This window comes from Phocoena phocoena, chromosome 6 (assembly GCF_963924675.1).
Source record: "Phocoena phocoena chromosome 6, mPhoPho1.1, whole genome shotgun sequence".
Lineage (NCBI taxonomy): Eukaryota > Metazoa > Chordata > Mammalia > Artiodactyla > Phocoenidae > Phocoena > Phocoena phocoena.
The window spans coordinates 102,538,981-102,562,371 of record NC_089224.1 but is presented as its reverse complement, the minus strand read 5'-3'; positions in this window follow the sequence as shown (position 1 = coordinate 102,562,371).

The window sequence follows — 23,391 nt, the reverse complement described above, 5'->3', positions numbered from 1 at the left end:
TACAAAGTCCCAACCCACAGGTTTGTTTTTCTTATACACACACACACACACACACACACACAAAATCGACAAGTGGCTCAGAGTGAAAGTTCCCAAACCTTGGCATCCTCCCCCATCCCGAGGTGAGTAGTGATCTCATCCCTGTGACCCATCAAGCCAATGCCAAGAGCCCTCGCCGGGAACCCGCAGGCTTGGCGCTGCTGGCTCCCAGCCCCAGGAGGGGCCAAGGCTGCAGAACCAGGATTCACACAGAGCTAGGAATCCCTGCGCTTGGAGCTCAGAAGCAGAGTGGCTCTGAAAAGCACAACAGTGTTGCAGCCAAAGCCCAAGACAAGGCTGGAGATCGGGTCTAAGTCTCAGCAAACCCAGGCCTCTGTCTGCCCAACTCTAAAATGGGCGGACGACAGATTTTCAACTGTCTGAGAGATCTGGTTTATCTCCCATCCTGCCCACCAGGGTCTCCCCCTATCTGGGGAAAGAGCAAAGAGCTAATAAAGGTATGGGTTAGAGGACAAAGGGCACTAAAATGTGTGGAAGGAGAGCCTGGTGATCTGGGAGCTTGCCAGGGGCAAGGAGGCACTAGCGCAGCCTGTAAAAGTTTCAATGAATCAGGCCAGGAGAGAAGAGCCTTCCCTCAACTTCAGCCACCGCCTCCTCCCTCTCCTTTAATTCCTCCAACCACAGCAAGGACAGATAGACAACCAGGAGAACGTAGATTGGAAACAGGAAGAAGCAGAGAAACCCAGATATAGACTTTGCTCCAGAACCCAGAGGCAGCAGAAAATGAGAGTCTCCCTCCTCTACAGTACAGGTTCCAGAAGGAGATGTGGGGAGGGACAGGGTGTCTTCTGAGGATTTAAATAAAAATCTGCTCTACCGGGACTTCCTTGGTGGTCCAGTGGTTAAGACTCCAAGCTTCCATTGCAGGGGTTACGGATTCCATCCCCGGTCTGGGGAACTAAGATCCCAGATGCCGCGTGGCACAGACAAAAAAAAAAAAAAAACCCGCCCCGTCCCCGCACCCCCCACCCCGCCCCGGCAAAAAAAATCTGCTCTACCAAACACCATAAAAAGACACCCACAGCAAAGCCGGGGGAGCACGCCATCACACGGCACTTTTCTTTTTTTATATATATATATATATAATAGTGTTTATTTCTTTTTACTTGTTGACAGTTTGCTTTATTTATTTATTTATGGCTGTGTTGGGTCTTCGTTTCCGTGCGAGGGCTTTCTCCAGTTGTGGCAAGCGCGGGCCACTCTTCATCTCAGTGCGCGGGCTTCTCACTATCGCGGCCTCTCTTGTTGCGGAGCACAGGCTCCAGACGCGCAGGCTCGGTAATTGTGGCTCCCGGGCCCAGTTGCTCCGCGGCATGTGGGATCTTCCCAGACCAGGGCTCGAACCCGTGTCCCCTGCATCGGCAGGCAGATTCTCAACCACTGCACCACCAGGGAAGCCCCACACGGCACTTTTGATAAAGTATTAACTGCTGTGCTCTGGAATCCTCAATGGCTCCCCGTTGCCTACTGTATCATGTTCACGCGCCTTATTATGACATTCAAGGGGTCCGACTTGGAGTCTCAATGGTACTTTTGTGCTTCACTCTCACCACTACCCCCACCTCCCCACACACTCCCACTCCAGCACTTACAGGCTCACACTGCCCCCAACCCCTGGGGCCTTGATCCAGCCTGCGTCTTCCTTGCTGCGTCTTCCTCTTCCTTGCTACTGCTTCGCTTACTAATCTACCCCCATTGTTTCAATCAACCCCCTTCCCTCCTGTAGCCTGTGGACTTTAGACTTTAACTGGGCTCCTCGCAGGGGGCCAGGGAACAGACCTAGGTTCTGCCACCAAATACAGAGCACAGCCTCAAGCAGAAATTGGGTGCATGCCTCCACATGCTCCTTTATAAAATGGGCAGCCCGACCTCCACCCACGTCAGCGGCTGCCAAGCTACTCGAGTGAGATAATGGAGCCGAAGGGCCCTGAGCAGCCTCAAGTCTGACACAGACCCGAGGGATTAGGATGCCTATTTTTAACTCCCCACATCCTGGCCGAAAAGCAAATCCCTCACACACCCTGCAGATCCCTATCAGGGGGCCAGCGGAGCCTTTTGGGAATTCTCTCCTCGCGGAAGCAGCGCCAGCTTTGATGGATGGGAAAGGCTCCGAGATCGCGGCTCCATCCAGAGCCAGCTTCCATCATGTCTGGCTGGGTCCTCACTGCGCCGTCAGACAGCCATTTCCTGGTGGACTCAGTTGTCACATATTCTCCAGCCAGTGACATTCAGACAGGGTCACCAAAGATGCTGAGAAGGACCATTCACTCATTTACTTATTCATTTACCTCCATGCTCCCTCCCCTCCCCCTCTGAGGAGGTGCGACCTAGGGTGGCCCAGAGGAGTCAACCCTGAGGCACCTGTGCTAAGATGCTCAGTCCAGGGGCAGAGGCAGGGGTGGAGACAGGTAAACTGAGAAAACAAAAGTGAGCAGGACATTCAGTAACAAGGGCAGCATGGGAGGTGACAGGACTTCAAGGGCCCCTGCCAGCCTCTAATCGGGCAAGGGACTTGGGCAGCATCTGAACCTAAACCCGGACTATCATCGATCTCACTTCTCTCCCTCCAGCATTCCTTGAACCTTACTCCAAGATGGGTCTTCAATAGCTACCGTGACCTACAAGGAGATGGGAGCTCCCTCCTTGGGGATAGAGAGCTCCTCCCTGGTCACCTGGCCCCGCTGTGTGGGTGCTGACTAAAGCCTGTTCTCCTTGGTCCCCCCTCGCCCACTACTGCCTGAGTTCACGCTCAGCAAATGATGCCAGCGGGGAAAACGACCCCAACACCAGAGCCTCGTTCTGAATGGGGAGCCGTCACGATGGAGAGCCTCTTCCTGGTTCAAAAGCCCTCGCTGAAAGCAGGCACAGACAGTTTCCCTGGAGATTCTGACTGCAAAGAACTGCGCATCCCTAGAAAAGTCAAGGGAATCCCTGGGTGCCTCTGGGGCCATGTCTCTGGGCCCCCAACACAATCCGCAAGACCTTGCAGACCCTTTGTAAATACTTTACAAACTCTCTTCTGAATTCTAGAGAATCAGATGAATCTTGGCTATGCTGCTTTGAGACCTGAAGTACAGCCTGCAGGCAGGGGAGCTGACACGGTACCCTTTTCAGACCTGGTTCCAGGCCTCTCTGTCTTTGATGCCACAAAGCCAGAACAGACTTTCTTAAATAGCAAAAATGAGCCAAAGGAGGCAGAAAGTCTTTCCAAAAACCAAAGCCATCCCTCCGTGCATCCCTTGGCTGGAGCTAGCTTAACCCAGAGCCCAGACAGACAGGACCCCCACCTGTTTGCGTGGGAAAGCGGGGTGCAGGCAAAAAGCTCTGAGCCAGGAGCATAAAAACCAAGCCCGATTACAAGCCAGTCCAACTCTACAAGGCTTTATGAGCGTTTACTAGACCAAGGAAGGCCCTCGCCAGGCCCCACCCACTCCGTGGGCACCGAGATGAGAGATAAAGCCAGGCCTTGCCCTCGAGAAGTTCAGAATCCATCTGTGGAGATGGACAAGCTGATGACAAAGTGTGAAGCAAGGGAGTTGATAAGAGCTACAAACCAGAACCGCACAGGGGGATGTCTCCCCCTTAGCGATGAGACTAGCAGAAGTGACATTTGTGCCAGTCCCGGAGGGGCAGTTAGAATTTGGGCAATGAAGCAGTGGTTGAGAGAGAACATACAGGAGTCACAGTTGGACCTTGAAGAACAGAGAGAGAAGAGGCAGGGAGGGAAGTGGGAGGAGGCCTGGGGCCCTGATGGCCAGGCCAGAAAGCACGGGTTTGATCCCGTGGGAGGGTGACAGGGAGCCATCCCCAGGGAGGGAAAAGGAGGCATGATGGATGGGGAGCTGAGGGCAGGTGGCTGGCAGAGGCCGCGGTTGACAAGGGCCTGCTTTAGGAAGCCAGGCTGCTGGGAGCCCGCCCTGGGCATGGAGAACAGGCCACTGGAAGCCCTCAGTCCTGACACAGACTCCAGTTGGGAGGGGTTGGACTCAAGGAAGGCTGGGGACGCCCCATGGAGAGACACGCAGTGGCTCAGGAGGTAGATGAGAGACTATGACATTCTCTTGGTCTCTCGGCCAGGGTTGTCCTGGGCTGAGAGAGGGGCTCTACTGGGGCCCCAGCTCCCCCTCAGCTCCCATCCACACTCCCAGTCATTCCCACCATCACCCTCCTGCAGTGTTCAGAGTAATGCACCTCACTCTGCCCCGGGCACCCTCCTGCTGCCCCCCCACCGCACCCCAGCTCCCCAAGGGCCCCGGACACTGAGCTCACAAAAGCCCTTCCAACTGGTTTCATAACCAGCCCCAGGGCTGCACTCTGCTCTCCAACCCCACCCAACAACTCACCCATGCCCCGAGTCCATCATGGAACCCCACGCCCTGCCCCCGGAAATGCAAAAAGACAAAAAAGGTAACCTGTGTATGTCAAGGTTGGAAGGAATCTCAGAGATCTAACCAAACACCCCCCACCCTTTCTAGACAAGGAAACTAAAGTTTTAAGGGATGACCAGCCCTGCCCAGGATCACACAGCCCAGTGGTGGCCCAGTCAGAACCCAGGTCTTCCAGCATCCGGGTGAGGACTCTGGCACCAAAGCCACGACCAGGTGGGGCAGAAAACAATGAGGTGTGGGAGGCAGCGCGAAAAAGACCTGTGCTTATTGTCAAGGGGCCTGGGTTCAAGTTCTGACTTTACCATCTCCCCCATGCACCCAGATGGTAGAGCTTTGGACGTGTCACTGTAGCTTCCTGGACTCCAGTGACCTCTTCCGTAGAATGGATGTTTACTAATTTGGTGCTTTCAGGAGATCAAACAGGATAAAGGTGAAACGAGTGCTCTGTGTACAGCAGGGCTAGGAGGTTGGGACTGGGACCCAGCCGAGGCCGGTGCAGGCGATCCCCGTACCCCACACCCCTCCTGGCACCAGCCCTACCCAGCCAGCCGCAGCTCAGCTGTTTCTCTAGAGCTGCCCACGGACCAGCAGAGCAGCCCTCCAGGGAAAGGATGCATTTCCACTGTATTTAAAACACCAATGCAGGGCTTCCCTGGTGGCACAGTGGTTAAGAATCCGCCTGTCAATGCAGGGGACACGGGTTCGAGCTCTGGTCTAGGAAGATCCCACATGCCACGGAGCAACCAAGCCCGTGCGCCACAACTACTGAGCCTGTGCTCTAGAGCCCGCGAGCCACAACTACTGAGCCCACGAGCCACAACTACTGAAGCCTGCATGCCTAGAGCCCATGCTCCACAGCAAGAGAAGCCCGTGCACCGCAACAAAGGGTAGCCCCTGCTCACAACAACTAGAGAAAGGCCACGCGCAGTAACAAAAACCCAACGCAACTAAAAATAAATAAATAAATATTTTTTTTAAAAAAAACACCAATGCACACACAGCAGACCTATTCCACTCCCCTCCCCAAGAAGCTGGAGCACAGCACTTCCTGTCTGGGAGATCAGAGGCCATCATGGGGCCATGGAGGAGGAAGGGGTGTGTGTGGAGGGGAGTCCTGCCCACCTGTCCGGGGTCCCCATCACCCGTGCTGAGAAATCTGAGCACCAGAGCTTCATCCAAGGTGCACCAGTGCTTCTAGAAAGCAGAGGCCAGATGTCTGGGGAGATGGGGGTGGGGGGAGGGACGACGAGTAGGGCCATGCACATCCACTGTGGCAGGAGAGGCCTCACCAGGGCACTCTGTCCTCCTAGGGCCTGCCCCATAATGTGTGACATCCACCCAGGAGCCTTCCACAGCCCATCACAGACAGCAGTCACCCCGTATACTGGGGGTATAACATCTTGTCCCAGGAAGGGAAAGTAACCAGCTCAAAAGAGTGAAGCCAAGGGCTTCCCTGGTGGCGCAGTGGTTAAGAATCCGCCTGCTAATTCAAGGGACACGGGTTCGAGCCCTGGTCCGGGAAGATCCCACATGCCGCGAGCAACTGAGCCCATGTGCCACAACTACTGAGCCTGTGTTCTAGAGTCCGCGAGCCACAGCTACTGAGCCAGTGTACTACAACTCCTGAAGCCCACGCGCTCTAGGGCCCACGCTCTGCAACAAGAGAAGCCACCGCAATGAGAAGCCCACGCACCACAACGAAGTGTAGCTCCCGCTCACCGCAACTAGAGAAAGTCCGTGCGCAGCAACAAAGACCCAAAGCAGCCAATAAATAAACAAGACTTGAATTCAGATCTCCTGGAACCCACATGCCACATTCTTTCCCTAAGCATACCTTGGGGCTGTGGTTCTCAAACTGTGCTGTGCATGAGAATGGTCTGGGGAGTTTTAAAAAGTGCAGGTTCCTAGGTCTGGAGTAGAGGTGAAAGAACTGCATTTTAACAGGGGCCCCAGGTAATTGTGAGAAAAGCACTGCCAGCAAACACCACAGACTGAGACACACACACACACAGTGTGTGGGCACAGTGGACACGCATGCCAGCACAGGACAGAAGTAACGATAAAGGCAGATGCTAGCTTTGGGATGCAGCCTAGCTCCTTATGTGTTGTATGACCTTGGGTAGGTCTCTTAACCTCTCTAAACCTGTTTCTTCATATGTAAAATGAGGATAAGAAAAGATTCCACCTCATGGGGCTGTCTTAAGGCTGCACAGAAATAGTATGTGTAAAAGCTCTCAGTACAGGACCTGGCATATAATAAACACTCAATAAATGGTGCTGTGATCGTCGCCAGACTCAGTTCAGTGTGTTGAACGCCTCAGGGAAGGAACAGAATGCCAGGCATCAGGGGACCACAGTGAATAATTGAGCCAATAAGAGATGCCTGAAGGGCTGTACTAGAACCAGTGGGTAGAAGTAACAGGGACACAGATTTCTACTCCAAACAGGAAGAATTTTTTAACAGACTGCAGTTGCCCAATCATGAAACCAGCTGCCTAGTGGGCTGCCACTCAAGGATCCCAGCAAAAAAGATTAGATGCTCTCCAGGTGGAGATGCAGCTTCGGGGAAGGAAGAATAGGGATGGGGTAGCTAGATGATCTTGAAGGTGACTTTGGCCAGGTTCTACAGGTCAGCCCCTCTCCCTATCATGCTGGTTAATTAGTGCACTTGCACTTCCCTGATATTTGCAACCGTAACCACCAGGCATCCAAATGGGATGGGAAGAGATCAGTGGTAGACAGAAGGCCTTATATCTTCCGAATAATCCATGACAAGGAGGGGGATGGATGGGGCTGTCTTAAATCTGAGGCTTACAAACCCAGTGAAATCATATGCCTTGGAGAGTATATGCATCTGTCTACTTTTCTCAAAAAGGCTGGTTAAGAGGGCCTGGTCCACACCGACTTTTGAGAGGAGAGGAAACTGAGTCACAAAGGGTCTGGGTCCCTCAGGCAGCAAGAAGGCCCAAGCTCCAGGATGCAGACTGGCAGCCCAAGGCTGTTGCCCTATGAGCCAGATGCTTTCCATGCCTAACCTCACAAAAGCCTCACCACATCCCCCTGGGGTGGGAACTTTGAGCTCAGAGAGGTTAGGAAACCTGCCCAAGGACACACAGCTAATGAACAGCAGGGCTGGGTTTTTCCGGGCTCCAAAGCCTGTGTTTGGTATGTTTTTAACTCTCAGGTGTACCGTCTTAGGTCAAGAAAACAGAAAGGCATTTGGCTTTGACATTGAGGGGAAATAAAGATGATCATTAAAAAGGATGATCCTCATACCACAAACCTGTGACAAGCTACCTGCCTATCCACCCTCAATCAAAATTAATTACCCCCCTAAGTAGCAAAAGAGGGCAGGAGAGGAGAGGCGCAGTTTCCATATGACTCAAGCCAGACAGCTCAAAAGAATAGACCGTTCAGAAACAAGAAAAGCCCACGGTGTTCCTACCAGGCTGGGGACTGGAACCTAGATGGCTTTGGTCCCTGTTCCCACTCTGCTTGCTCAAGATGTTTTCTGGAGGGTAGGGTTCCAGGCAGCCCAGGAAACAGAAAAGAGATCTCACTTCAATAACCCCGCCCCCCTGAAAATTGAGGAGTGGCTACTGGTTGAACAAAACAACACCCAAAACTTGGGTGCCCCGGGGTGCCTGGCTCTGGCCAGAGAGGAGTGGCTGCCCAAACATCAACCCCCAGGAGTAGATGAGGAAGGTCCGAGGTTTTGGGAGACAACTTGGAATTGTTAGGGTCGGGAGGCTGCAGAAAGCCCCCAGCCAACCCCCACCGGCTGCGAGCCCCAGCTGGGGCTGCCTTCCTTGTAACACCGCGCGGTTCTCTCCCAAGGACCCAGCTGTCTAGAGAGGCGCCCAGGAAAGTTTAAAGGGTCAACTCACCACGCAAAGATCCTCGCAGCATAGGGGGCCGTAGGGTAGAAGAGGGGTAGGTAAAGCAAAGTCGCAGCCCATTCCTCAGTCAGGCACCACTATACCACCCATCAGGGTCCCCAGATCCCCTCGAACCCCGGATCCCTCTAGGACCCCCGCAAGACCCCGAGGCCCCCTCATACGGACTCGCGGGGGCCTAGCTCTTACCTCTACTCGCCGGCCTGGCCGCTGGGCTCTGCCATCCCAAAGGCACCGGAGCCCGAGCAGCACAGGGCCAGAGTCACGAGGCGGCGAGGTCGCGGGGCGCACGAAAGTTTCAGTAGCGCCAGCCAGGCGCAGCGGAGCGGAGCCGGCCAGGCAGGCGCTGGACCCCGCCAGGCAGGCGGCGGACCCCGCAGTAGCGCGCTCTGGCCGGCTCCGCGCCTCCGCCTGCGCCGCGGTGCTTGGGCTCCCGGGCTCCCCCGGCCACTCTGCCAGCCCAGCCCCGCCAATCGCAGGCCCCGGCACCCGCAGCTCCGCCCGCTGGGCCCGGACAGAGAGGAGGCGGGGAGGGGAGGGGAGGGGAGGGAGCGCACCTGTTTGGCCAGTCGACCCCACTACTACCCGCGCCGGCCGGACTGGGCAGCGCTAATCCCCTCGGTTCGCGGCACAGGCTCCTGGTCCCCTCTTTTGCCCCGGATCTGGGCCGGGCCACACGCCCACTCCCCTTCCCCGGCTCAGCTAGCTTGCTGAGCCCCTCTGTGTGGCCGGACTGTGCTCTTTTTCCGGGATTTCAAAGGTAAAATCCCAGCTTTAGCCCAGGGACTATGCAGATACCAAACTGAGGAGTGGGCTGCGATTCACCCCTCTTCCACTCCACACTCTCCTCTCCCGCAAGGATCTTCGCGCGTCCGGTGACCTCTTAAACTTTGCTGTGCGTCTCGCCTTGATCTCCATCCGCGGGGGCCGTGGGCTGATGCTAGGTCCAGAGCTCCGGGAGAGGACGGCGGTTGGGGGTGGTGGGGGTCTTGGGGGGCGTCACAGGGAGGGCACCTCCAGCCCTTCCATCAACAAATTCTCCACCCCATCTGGGTTCGGGCAAACATCTCCAGAATGCTTGCGATCCGTTTCAGCAGGTTCCCCTACTTCTCTTGGGGTCACAGTCAAAATTAAAGCTGGACGATTTTACTGTCCCATAATCCAGATAGGAAGACTGAGGCCAAGGGGAGGCAAAGGCTTCTCAAACGAGGTGGCGAGACTGCGACTTTTTGCGAACCAAAGATGAGCTTGCAGAGGGCGCCTGACTCTCCTCCCCAAGCCCTGCTTGGGTTCCGAAGCCTGCGTTCACCTTCCTTCGGCCACGCCCCCCCGCCACGGACCCAGGGTGGGGAAGGAGAAAGAGGCGCCAGCAAGTGCCTGGGAAAAGCGAGAGGCGCGCCGGCTGCGGCCCGGCCTTACCTCGGCAGTAAAGCGTGTCCTCGCAGAGCGCGCCGGCGGGAAGCCCCAGCAGCGGCAGGGAGGCCCAAGCGAGCGCGCGGGAGGCCGCGCCGCGGGCTCCCATGCCGGACGGCCTCGGCCGCTCCTCGGCCCGCGGGCCTTCCACCCTCCGCGGCACTTGTGGGGACCACGCTGTGCCCGCGGCCTCGGTCTCGGTTTCGGGGGTGGGACGTGGGCCAGGCCCGGGGTGGGGACTCCCGGTGGGGTGGGACTGTCGCGGCCGGCTCCCGGCGAGCGTAAGTCGTGCTGGGCAGGACGCTATTTTTAGCAAGAGCTGCTCTCCCAGTTGGACGGACAGAACCAGTTAATTCGACAGTTCAGGAAAGGCCTGCACTGGGAGCTCCCCGGAACGGCAGCCGCAGCGCTGCTGAAAGCTGATCCTTCGCATTCCTGCCTCGGGAGGCGGGAGGGCGGGAGGAAGCCTCTAATTCCTGAGGGAAGCCGGCATCCTCTCTCAAGGCAGCTCCTGGGTTCCAAGGGCACGCCCAGGACGGGGCTCTCTAGATGGACTCTGAAACCCGTGGGTTTTCCTCCTCCTGACCCCAGGCCTCAGACTTCCCACAAAATGCCCACCCGAGGTCCCACTCTCCCTACCGGTCTCCAGTACTGGGAAGAGCCCCCCAGAAATGGGATGTGGCACACACACTTCACTCAGGATCTATTTGCCGAAAGAAGGAAGGAAAAATGAAAATTCTGCACCAGATAAGCTGGAGGATCAGGTAGAGGTCTTCAGAGCCTAGGCAAAATGGGATGGACAGAAAGGTGGCTTCGAAATCCTACAAGAACACCTTCTGTCTGTGTGACCTTGGCAAATCACCTCACCTCTGTGCCTCAGTTTCCTCTTCTGCATAAGGGAGTCTCAGGAGCCCAAGAGACTGAGTGTGAGAAAGTCTTTGCAAACAAAAGCATGACATGGATGTTCATGTAATGAGTGACGAGAGGGACACAAGGATGAATAAGACATGGATCTGCTCTCAGGAAGCCACTAGCCCTTCTAATTCAAGGAGGTGCTAAGAGCCTAAAAAGGTACAACTTGACCGTATATTAGCCCAAGGATAGATAAATAGGCCAAGGGGCTAGAACAGAGGCTGCAGAAATAGACCCACACATATATGGAAACTTCATATGCGGCAGAGGTGGTGCTGCAGGCCACTGGGGAAAGGGTGGACTTTTCTATAAATGTTCTTTTATGGAGCAATTGGATGTCCATGTTGAAAAAAAATGAGATGGAATCTCTACCTCACACCATGCATAAAACAAAATCAATTCCAGGTGGATTAAAGAAACTTAAATGCAAAAACTTTTTAATAGGGAAAGGTTTCTTAAAGACACAAAAGGTTTTTGAGCTTAAAGGCTCAAACTATCAAGAAAAAGATTGACACATTTAATTAAAGAACATAACTCCTGTTTATCAAAAGAAGACATTTGGAACATGATATCCCAAACATACAAAGATCTACAAATCAATTTTCAAAAGAAAACTGGATCAAAAATATGAACAGGGGGGCTTCCCTGGTGGCGCAGTGGTTGAGGGTCCACCTGCCGATGCAGGGGACACGGGTTCGTGCCCCGGTCCGGGAAGATCCCACATGCCGCGGAGCGGCTGGGGCCGTGAGCCATGGCCGCTGAGCCTGCCCGTCCGGAGCCTGTGCTCCGCAACGGGAGAGGCCACAACGGTGAGAGGCCCGCGTACCGCAAAAAAAATTTTAAAAAGAAATAAAAAATATGAAGTCAGTTCCAAGAAGGGGAAACATGAATGTCCAATAAACATATCAAAAGAGATTCAGCCTCACTCTTAATCAGGGAAATGCAAAATAAAGCCAGAGGAAAGTGCCATTTCACACCTGTGAGACTGGCAAAAAGCAAAGGGGAGGACGGCAGAAAGTGTTGATGAAGATGTAGAGCACAGGGAACCCTCATACGCTGCTGGTGGAGGAGAAATGGTACCGCCACTCTGGAGGACAATTTGACAGCATCTAGAAATGACGCACACACCCTAGTGACCCAGAGACTTGGCTTCTGGGATAAGTCTAGAGAACTTCTTGCTCACTGCAACCTCGTTATCCTAGTAAAGAATCTAAAACAGCCTCAGTGTTTGTCAGCGGATGAAATGCATAAACAAATTGTGGATAGGGCAGTGAAAATCTATACTGCAGTGAAAATGACTAGAGATTCCTTATGAATCATTAGTGGGGGGGATGGGGAGTAAGTTGCAGAAGATCAAATTGTATGATATCATTCACGTAGATTTCTAAAACATGCAAAACAAAATGATACCCTATATTGCTAGGAATGCACATATGTGGTAAAAGTGTAAGGAAACTTAGAGGAATGATAAATAAACACACCATTCAGGAATTGTTTATTTCTGGGGGGAGAGGGAGATGTGAAGGATGATGGGAAAGGGTTTCCCTTAGATTGGTAAGGTTTTATTTCTTGACCTGAGTGGGAAGTACGTAAGTGTTTGACTTTTCAGAACATTTTTAAGGGTGCAGAGCAAGCATGATGGTATAAAAAAGTCCCATAAAATCCACTCCTGCTCTGAACTTCGGTGTCCTTATTTGAACGATGCGGTCATCATATCTGTGAAGTGCTCAACACAAAGCCTGACTCATGGTGAGGTTCTCAGTAAACCTTAAGAACACGAGTAGCCTGCTCCCCAGTCTCCACTGGGGCCCTTCATACCCTAGTCCCAGCCAGGTGAGAGTCCCCCACCAGAGCACCGTCACGCACCCAGGTCTCCCAAACCCCCAACCTCTGACATGTCTTCATAAACGGTTCACTCTTCCTGGAATGCCCAGTCTTCCCCTGCTCTGCTGGGCCAAGACCTGTTTCTCCTATTACGATCCAGCTCTGGCCCTGTGAGGTCTTCATCAACTCTCCCAGGCAGTGGGTTCCCACGGCACCCGTCCACCGCACTATCCTTGTTTATCACACGGCGGATTGTTGCACCTGGGTACGGATCCGTCTCCTCCCCAAGCTGACTGCGAACTCCTCCAGGTCACTAACCTTGTCTGAGCTACCACTGCAGCCCCACCATCCAGCCTCAGGAAGGTTTGGTGAATGAACCCCAGGGACGCGTCCAAGGTGATTTACCAAATGCGTCTGTGCTCTGTATGCAAAACCCACATATGTCCACTGTCGGGAGCTTCCATCAAGGCAAAGTACAGGCTGGCAAATTGCTTCTAGTCCAGACTCTGCGAGATGAGTTGGCCGGTGTCACACGTTGTACAAGCAAACAGATATATGAAGTCGACAGGGCTATGTGGTCACCGGAAAAGAACAATACTGTACGCTTCATGGGTTCGGATGAGATGTTCTGAACTAATGAGCCAATCCTCTTTGATCCAGATCGCACTGGACAAGGTAATGTTATCCTGGTGACATGGACGTTAGCCACTGTTGGCGCTTTGTCCAATGAAAACGGGCATGCAAGGCAGGAATCCCATCCAGCTTAAGGTCGGCCATCTCAGTGCTTCTCAGGAAGGTTACTGATGACCTCCTTGGTGGTAACACCAAAGGACACCCGTGCACCTTGATGTCACCTGGCTTCTTGGCCATACTTCACCCCTGGAAAATCTCTGGTGCCTTCTATCTCACCATCCTCTCCCAGTTTTTCTCCTAGTTCTTTGGTCACGTTGCCCTCTCCTTGTCTACCTCATTTTACTCTATCGGGCTACAAAAGCTGGAGTTTGAGATTGTCTGCATCCCTTTTATCCTTCCAGACTCTCTCTGTGGGCGACTTCAACTGCATCCAGACCCATGGCTTCAACTGCTGTCCTTGTGCTGGTGATTCCCCAATGGTTATTTCCAGGCTGGTCCAGACACTGGCTGTCATCTTTTGCCTGAACTTCAATAAGAACTGAGCTGGCTCTCTGCATCCACCTGGGCCCTCTCCCCGTTGCTCCCTGTCTACGGGTCCTCCTTGTGAGGTTTTCAAAGCTCAGATCCAATCCTATTCCCTCTACCCCTACTTGAAAGCTTTCAGTGGTTTCTTGTTACCTTCATGTGGCCTACCAGACCCTGGGTGGTCTGACCCCTGCCCACCCCTCCAGCCTCCTTCCTTGCCATCTCCCCTCTCCCCTCTCCGCCTTCAGCCCCCCAGCCAGCTTCCAGGTCCCCAAATATGCGATGCTCCTTCCCGTTACACAGCCTTTACACACAAGACTCCCCTCTCTGGACCACTTTCCTCTGTCCCCTCCCATCCTTGCCTCAGTTACTTCTTCCCCTGGCAGCTTCAATGCCACGTCCTTAGGGAAGCCTTTTCGGGTTTTGCACGCTACACATCCAGGGTGTTTATTGAAGTTGGTGACTGTACCTTTACTGTGTGACCACCGGATGAACGTGTTGCCCTCCCAGGTCTGGACGTCCCTGAGCACAGGGATCATGCCCGGTTTCATTCATTGTTGTATCTCTCCCCACCCCCAGCAAAGGCCTCAGCCCACAGTAGGTGCTCCATGGATGTTTGTCGAATGAATGAGCGAGTCCGAGTCTGCTTGCACACCTCCAGTGCCGGGCTCTGTTTATCTTTGTTGGACACTGTCCGTTGCCAGAAGTTTCTACATCTCTGCACATTGATACGTACACAAGTGCGGGGTGCTTTGCCAGGTGCTTCGTGTGTTCTCTCGCTTAATACTCGCAGCCACCTCTAGGCATGATCAGAGAGTTTGAGCAACTGGCAGAACATCGCGTGGCACGGGAATACAGAGCCTGTCCTCAGACCCGTGTCTGTTTGGCTGCAAATCCTGGGCTCTATAGCCTATAATGCCACACCACCGTTTTATAGTCGTACAGACTAATCAATGACTTAATCGCTTCTTCGGGCGGTGGGCCCTCACCCGTTGATGGAAGTGAGATTCAAAACCACAGCGACTGAGGTATCATAGAATGAACACCCAGGCCCACAGGCACCCCGGGCAGGGGTGACATGAAAGGAGGGGGAGGGAAGGGAGCGGAGTGAAGCTCCGATCCAGTGTGTGCAGGACCCTGAGGGTCACGGAGGGTAAACAGTGCAACGGGGAAACCTCACTTCCAGCTCAGAGGTGTCTGAGAATCAATTACGCAGAGAGAATGCAGCTGCGCTCAGACACTGTGAATTACACTGAGCGGGGCCATGCTCCGGTTCCCAGGACAGGCCTCTTTGAGGAGCCACAGCCCTGCCTGACTTTAATCAGTCCCCGATGCTTCGATACCGCCTTTATAGTTTCTGTCACACTACCGCCACCCCTGCCCCCCCGCCGGCTGTCCTCGGCTTCCCTGAGCGCCAGAGTCCATGTCACTGGGACTCCCTCTGTGCCAGGGTCTGGGCTTGGTGCTAGGGGCACAGATAAACAGAACAGTGGGCCGCTCACGTGTGCAGAGGGAGACATGAGTAACGACACTGCCCGGGGCCCGTGGAGCACCCCTGGGCGCCAACCCCGTGCGCTCCTGACGGAGGCTGCTGGGTGGCTTTGGGGTCCCTGATGCCAGCCTTGTGGGCCAGAGGGGCACCTCCAGGAAAGTCATCCGAGGAGATGATTTCTGAGTGTGTCTTGAAGGAGCAGAGAGAAGTTAGCCAGGCGGAGAGGAAACAGCCCCTTCCAAAGCATGACGGCGTGAAACAGCCCAGCCCAGCGTGCTCGGGGATTCCGATCAAGCAGCTGGGAGACAGGGGTCAGGAGGAAAAGGGAGCTGGGCCAGGAGGAGCCCCGAATGCCATGCCCAGGAGCGGGGACTTCCGGCAAGCTCCTGGGAGGTCTTAAGTGAGGGAGGGACAGCCAAAGCTTGAGTTTTACAAAAATCCCTTTATCTGGAAGAAGAAGATGGATTTGTTTGTTTGTTTTTCTTTTTGCCACACCATGTGGCATGTGGGATCTTAGTTCCCCGACCAGGGATCGAACCCACGCCCTCTACGTTGGACGCTTGGAGTCTTAACCACTGGACCGCCGGGGAAATGCCTTTTTTTCTTTTTCCTTGAAGATGGGTTTAAAGGGCACAGCCTGGAGGCTACGAAGCGCACAGTCAGAGGAGGGGGGTGACTGTGAGTGAGGAAGGGGGACAGACAGCTCTTCGGAGGGACTTGGCTGGAAGGAAGACGAGAGATTGGGTGGTCGCCTGAGGGGAATGCTTTGGGTTGGGGTGGGGTTGGACACTGTGATTTGCAGCCCACATCCCCACTTCCAGAATAGACGACTCACTCCCCAGATGTGGGAAGGCTGCTGCAAGATGGCCCCCAGCTGTCAGCCCTCTTTGGGGGTGTCCTCTGCAGAAGTAAGCCACCATACTGGAGGTGACACCCCCTTCCCGGGTGTCCTTCCCTCCTGCCTAGTGGGCGGTCAGCCCAGGGACATAAAGTCCCAGCCCCTTGACACCACTCAGGACAGCTCTAGAGGGCCACGCCTGCGCTAGCGCCTTCCCAGGCCCTACACAGGGGGGCTGAGACCTGCACTTAGACTGTGTGGCAGCTCAGCTTCTTCTGCTCCCTGCCCTGCCCTTCCCTGCCCTGCTATAGGTGCCGAGCCGTCCAGCAGGCCCTGGTGGACCTCTTGCACCCCAATACGTTCTCCTGCTGCCTGGAGAACCCACCCTGTGCCTGGTGGGAATGACCCAGGAGAGAGTGTGACCTTGAAGCGGTCAGTGAGAGAGGTAAGCCACTCTCTAGGGAGCAGGCAAGGTCTTAGGAGCAGCGGAGAGGCCGGCCCCTCCTGAGACGGAAGCAGAAATTGGAGGCAATTTGGGGTGGGGAGGGCATCAGGATCTAGAGAGAGTCCTGGCCTTAACTTATGCAAGCCAGAAGTAAGGTTCGCTGCTGAGAGGAAAGCTACGTAGTAGAACAATTACCTAAGAAAGTAACAACGGTAGTGTGAGATAAATGTTGCCACAGCAGTAGTCAGGAGTGCAGGGCCTCAAAGGGTGGATAGGAGTTCGCCAGGCTGCGTGCCCAGTGGGGAAAGTCATACCAGGAAGAGGAAACAGCTGGTGCCCAGAACCCAGCTGGGGATGCTGTGGAAGGCTGGGGTAGGATTGCCAGATGAAATATAAGATAGGCAATTAAATGTGACTTTCAAATAAACAATGAATAATTTTTTAGTCTGTGTCCTATGCTATATTGGGGATATACTTATACTATAAGTATACTTATACTTATACTAAAAAATTGTACGTTAATTACCTCATCCCCTTCTGGCCCCCTCCCTGCCAGCAGCCTACTAAGGGGTCCCCCATCCTGTGGCCCAGGCACCGCTCAGATTCCATCTTATCCCTCCCTTGCTCAAACACCTGCAGTGGCTCCCCATTGTCCAAACCCTCAACTGGTCATTTGAAGCTCTCTATTGTCTGATCTTCAGCCACTCTCCCAACCTCATCTCACATCCTTGAACACCCCCAGCCCTTTAATCTCCCACCTCTGGGATTTTTGCTCAGCTGTTTCCTCTATCTACAATTCCCTCCCCCATGTCCATGCTTCCAGGAAGCCCCCCAGATCCCTCTGGGTGAATGGAAGTGGTCATCTCCTTTAATCAGTAGCAGTAGCACCTTGGGTGAGTCATTGCTCATCTCTGAGCTTCCGTTTCCTTGTCTCTAAAATGAGGACAATACTGCCTTTCTTAGGTGTCTGACGGGACAAGAGACCATGTTCAGAAGACACCGGACACACTCTTGAATGTTGCCCATGTCTAGACCAGTGCCAGGCACCCGGTGGGCACAGAGGCACATTTGCTGAATTGAATTGACACAAAGGTCCCGAGCTTTCATTGTTTAACTTGGAATTATCATGCCTACCAGTGGAACTTAGACAAAGTCAATTTCTTATATGAAGATGATCTGAAAAGAGATAAATAATGAAGCCACTGCAATTCTGATTGTATAATGGGTTTCCCTCCCAGTCGACAAGGAACCAAACCAGCTCCCCAAGAAAGGACCCGTTTTGGAACCAAGCATGGCGCCCAGCCTCTCCAGCTCAGAGCGGGTAATATTCACCACACATGGCTCTGTCTCAAGCCCTCCCAATCCCAGACCACAAAAGGTGATTTCCTATAGCCATTAGCATAATTAGCTGACTGACGCTACAGAGATGCGATTAGATAAGCCTGTGATTTTTGCACAGTTATTTGTCTCAAGTAAGTCACCTGAAGTTCATCTGCCATCAGGATTCATGGCTGCATTCTGTAATCGCAGGGAATTATTTTGCTAATAACAGAGGTACCTTGATCTAATTTAATTTTAATGCCAGGAGGTACCCTCCCAGAATAATCAGCTCCAGGGCAATTCCAATTTCCAGGTTTGTTACATTCTGGAGAGAAGATTCAATTCAAGGAGGCTGAAGTTACTTCTTTATCACCCAAAGTCATCTAGGGGTGAAATGGAATCCTACCTCTGCGTGCTTGCAGAAAAATGTGGGGAGAAGTCCAGAGATAGGGAGCCGGGGAGAGAGGGTGGCTCCCAGCCAAGAGGAACCACTGGAAGACATCACTTATGGATGAGGACAGGTCTGAATTAGGACCACAAGGCATTCCCTGGGAGAACCCGAATTTTCCTTGCATTCATTATCTCATTCGCTCTTTTATCCCATTTCTGGGACCTCTCTGCAAGACCTATGCTGTTATTTGAGTACAAATATTGATAACAAACCCTTAGGCAGCCCTGTTCTAGGTGCTTTACACGTATTAACTCATTACGTCCCGTGAGGCAGATGGGTGCTACTATTATTCCCATTCTATGGATGGGAAAGCTGAGGCAGAGAGGTTACGAAACTTGCCTCAAGTCACCCCGCTAGTAAGGGACGTAACTGGGATTTGAACCTTAGACCGTGAACTTCCTCAAGTTCACGTACAAGGAAGAATCTGAGCCCGCCAGGAATTGTTCAACCCCTGCTCTGTGCTCTCCTTTTTACCCCTCACAACAACTCTGGCACGGGGGTGTTGTGAGTCCCATTTTGTTGAGGAAGAAACTGAGTCTCAAGAGGGGGTTGATTTGGCCAAGGTCAACACAGTAAGTGCAAGAGCTGGGGCTTGAACCTGAGATTCTGATTCTATACCTGGTACTACTCTGGCTAAAGTCAGGACGTCACGGTGTCTTTGAACAGCTCCAAAAGCAGGTTGGGTATAATGTAATTACAGTAAGTGCACAGTGACCAGCCACCCAGCTCTGCTCTTTCCTTCCCACTTTGGGGCAGTTCCTCGCCCCAGAAATCAAGTGTCCTTTGCTGTCACCCCATGTTACCAAAGCCTACTTCCAGATTCCTACTCATTCATTCATATGTTTATGCTTTCAGGAGAGGGCCCTGCGGTTCAGCGCGAAGGGCCAGGAGGTTGACATGGCTCTGCCACCCCATTCCTCTCTAAGCCCTGCTCTTCTTATCTGTTCAAGAAGGAGGAGTGCTCTTTGTAAACTGATTGAGCCACAGAGCCGTCATTTCAAATGAAAAAGTTCAGGCAAACCCAGAGTTTACATCAAATGAAAGCAAGCTGCTCTGGGCAGAGCTGTGTTACGGGATGTGGGGGTCTCTCCTACATGTCAACCTCTGGGCATCTCCTCTGACTCAACTGGAAAACCACTGGCCTGGACAGAGTGTCTCGGTTCTTGGGGTTCTTAGAACCAAGGAATCTGGGATCCCCTGATGGCGGGTGATACCCAAAATGCTGGGTGGGCAGCAAAATGCCCTCCCGACAGCCCCCCCACCCCCTGAACACCCGTCCTGCCTTGTTGGTGGCATCAGGGGACAAATCTGAAAGGGGCCTGTCAGCAGGGCCAGGCTGTGCCCAAGCCTCTGGCCCTGGGGGAAGTTTTCCAGGAGTCTCAATGCAGAGAAATGTTCCCTGCTTCTGCCCACAGGCCTGTGGAGTCAGTCTGTCCTGGTACATCGGCCAGAGGACAGGCTACTCCTCTCACCCAGGCTCTGCCCATTTGTTTTCTCTCTCATCCTCTCCCTTTTCTAAAAACACAGTTTTTTTTGTTTTGTTTTTTAATCCTTCCCCCACTCCCTCCTTCTTTCAACAAATGCTCACTACTCACCAGTTTTCTGTTCTAGGCCTGATGCTTCAGGGGGAATGGGCCGACTTCACACACAGAGAGACAGCTGCATCCTGGAGGGATTGGTGCCACCAATGCCCCAGGCACTCACTCACTCACTGGAGCTGGGAAGGCTTCCTGGAGGCAGTGGTGACCAAAGGGGCACTAATGCATGAATAGGAGCTAGCCCAGTTTGGGGGCCATTGCCGATGGGGAGGAGACGGACATTCCAGGCTCAGAAGAGAGGTGGAGTTGGGAGCCGTGGCAGGTGGGGTGAGATAGTATCGCTGTCCAAGGGCTGTGGACTTGATCCTGAGGGTCACGGGGAGTTAGTGGCAGGTTTAAGCAGGCCAGATGGGGAGGCTGGACATGCATTTTAGAAGCTCCTCTGGCTGCACACAGCTGGGAGTAAGGAGACAGTGAAATGGGGCTTCCTTTCCTTTCCCTTGTCGCCTCCCCACCCCGTCCTCCCTCAACACGCAGGCGGGCTCCCCCCGGAGACACAGCCTGTGGACAGCAGGGAAGAGAGGCATTGGCCTGTCCCGACCCTGGCCTGGGCCCCAGCCAGGAGGGCAGCCCTTGACCCCTTCACCCCCGGGACCAAGGGTCAGGATGAGTTCAGATCTCCATCCCCACCAGCTGGGAGGCTTTGATTTGGGGGCGGGGCTCTGAAAAGGGCCTGTTTGTGAATCCGAGCTAAAGTGGGGTAGCTTCCCCACCCCCTCCCCTCCCAGCACCTTCTATCCAGATCCTGGCTCTGACAAGCCCCTGCCCCAGCCGAGCAGCCCCACTTGGCCCGGATCACTGCCCCTCCTCCACACCGGGGCGGGGAGGGGGAGGTTTCATCCCGAAACACAAGCTCTTTTGTTCCACCACTCCGCTCGGCTCTCAGCCCTGCAACGCGTTGGTGGAGGTTTTCCTGGCACTCAGGGAGCCCCAGGTCAGCTGAAGGATGAGGCTTGGCGTGGACGGTGAGAGGCTGGGAACCGGGGCTGGAGGACAGGCGAGTTCTGACTGCAGCCTTGGGCCCCGTCCCTCCCGTTTCTCGGCTCCTGCCTACTCTGGGACAGTCGTTCTTAATCGGGGGCAATTTTATCCCGCAGGGAACATTTTGCAATGTCTGGAGACGTTTTTGGTTGTCACGACTTGGGCTGGGGGTGGGGGGCGGATACGGTACTGGCATCTGGTGGGTAGAGGCAGGGATACTGCTAAACACCCTCTGACGCACAGGTCGGTCGGTCCCCACGACAAAGAGTTATCCACCCCACATGTCAGTAGTGCCAAGGTTGAGAAACCCCGCCTGAGGGAACAGCCCCCTCACTCTGTGTCCTCAGCTGTGACTCGGCCTTCCTTCAGGCCGGTCACCCCCAACTTTCAGGCTGGGAGACTTGGGACACTCATTCCCACCTCTGCACCTTTGCTCAGGCTGTTTCCCTTGCTGGGGCACCCTCCCTGCTGCCCTCCACTTATCTAAATCTCATTTCTCTCCACCCCCTCCTACCTGTTGGGACCCTCCCCTGCTGCCTGCACCCGCCCCCGCTGCCCCCTCCCAGAAGCCATCTCTGACTCCCTGATACCAATTCCTCCCTTCCCTGTTCAGCCACTGCCAGCTTCGGCCCTCAGTTTGCACATCTATGCAGTGAACTGGCCAGGTGAACAGAGAACCCAGGCCCTTCCTGCCTCTTCCTGGCGCAGGACTAGGCAACTTGGGATGCTCAGTGCAGACTCACAGTGGCACAGAGTGGGATGCACGCTGGCTTTGGAGCCAGCAAGACCAGGGTTCAAATCCTGCTCTACCATTTCCTTGCAGTGTGACCAGGGGCAAATTGCCAAACGTCGCTCTGCCTCAGTTTCCCCCTCTGTAAGATGAGTGAAAGCTCTATGAGCTGTGCACTTTCCCTTCCCTCCCCTTGTTCCCTGTCTGTCTGGTTTACCTCATTAAGGTGCCCCCCATCTCTGGCCAGTCTCAGATTCAGAACCATCTACTATTGGGGCCGAGAGGAAGAGGATCAGAGTGTCCCTCATACTTCTCCCTAGAAGCTGAGCTTGCACTGCTCGGGCTGCTGAGGACCTTGGGGAAGGGAGACCTCTGAAACTGGAGGTTCAAAAATCCGGAGGCGGGCTTCCGCGGTGGCGCAGTGGTTGAGAGTCCGCCTGCTGATGCAGGGGACACGGGTTCCTGCCCCGGTCCGGGAAGATGCCGCGGAGCCGCTGGGCCCGTGAGCCATGGCCACTGAGACTGCGCGTCCGGAGCCTGTGCTCCGCAACGGGAGAGGCCACAACAGTGAGAGGCCCGCGTACAGCAAAAAAAAAAAAAAACCCAGAGGCTGGGCGGGGCCAGGTGAGCAGGGGCGCAGGAATGCTGCTGCCCTCTTGGCTTCCGGCCTTCTTGGTGTCTCTCCCTCTATGCGCTCTTCCCAGCTTCCCAGCCCCCTCCTGCAGGCTTCCCCTACTGGGGCTGTGACCTCCCCAGGTAGACAGCCACCCAGACTTAGCTGAGCTGGCTCAGGGGAGGGGCACTATGTTGATTAGAGGTGTGGTTTGGGGTCTTAGGAATTCAGGGGAGACAGCACAACGGCATCCCTCCCCTGCTTGGACCTATTCATGGCTCCCTGGATGCAGGATGAAAACCAAGCCCCTGGGCCTGGAACCCCTAAGCTCTCCAGGCTCCTCCCCTACCTCCTCCCATCTGGATTTTGGGGTCCAGCCTCACTGAATCACTCCAAGCTTCCAGTAGACCCATCCCCAGCCTGCTAACCACCTCCTTCTGCAAGCCAAGCCCTGGTTACCTTTAAGCTCAGCCCATCCCCTGCACACCACCACCCAGGCCTCCCTGCCCTGGGCTGTCATTGTAGCTTTGGGCCCCTGTCCTGAGCTTTTCCCTGAGGACAGACACCCAGCCTTGTCCTTCCCTGGGCCTCCAGTGCCTGGCAGACAGCTAGCCTGGAGGAGTGCTCAACATGAATTAAAAGAAGTGAACGTAGGCAGGGAAAAAAGACACCCCGGCCCCCCATCCCCCCCCAGTACCCTCCTCCCCCAACTCCAGTGGCTGTCCCTTAGAATCACCTGGTGGGGGTGGGGTGGGGGGAAGGGAGGGGAGGAATTTAATATTCCAATGCCCAATCCCCCTCTAGACTAACTGAATCCAAATCTCTAGGGCTGAGGCTGGGGAGAGGGTTAGAACTCTCTGGATGACTGAGATCAGACCATGTCCCCTCCCCCCTCCTGGGGGCAGTGGACACCCCTGGCAAGTAAGCTGACTCTTGGGGGAGGCTTCCAATGCTCTTTGATCCCCACTGTGTGTTGCATTGACCAGAGAAGCTCTTTACTGCTCGCGTCGGGTCATTCATTCAACAAGCATCAGCAAAGAGTGCTGAGGTGCGAAGACAGGCGGACACCCGGGTGTGACGGGGAGCACCGGAGGATGAGGGGTGCTGGGAGCACCTGTTAGAGAGTCCCCTGGTCTGGGGTGGGGACTGGAGGCAGAGGGTGAGGCAGGAGGCCCAGGGTGGGGCTGGCAGCCGGGCCGAGGTGTGGGGTGTGACGTAGGCCGCGTGTGGGCAGGGGTGAGATGGAGACCGCAGATGTGAGGAAGGGGCGGG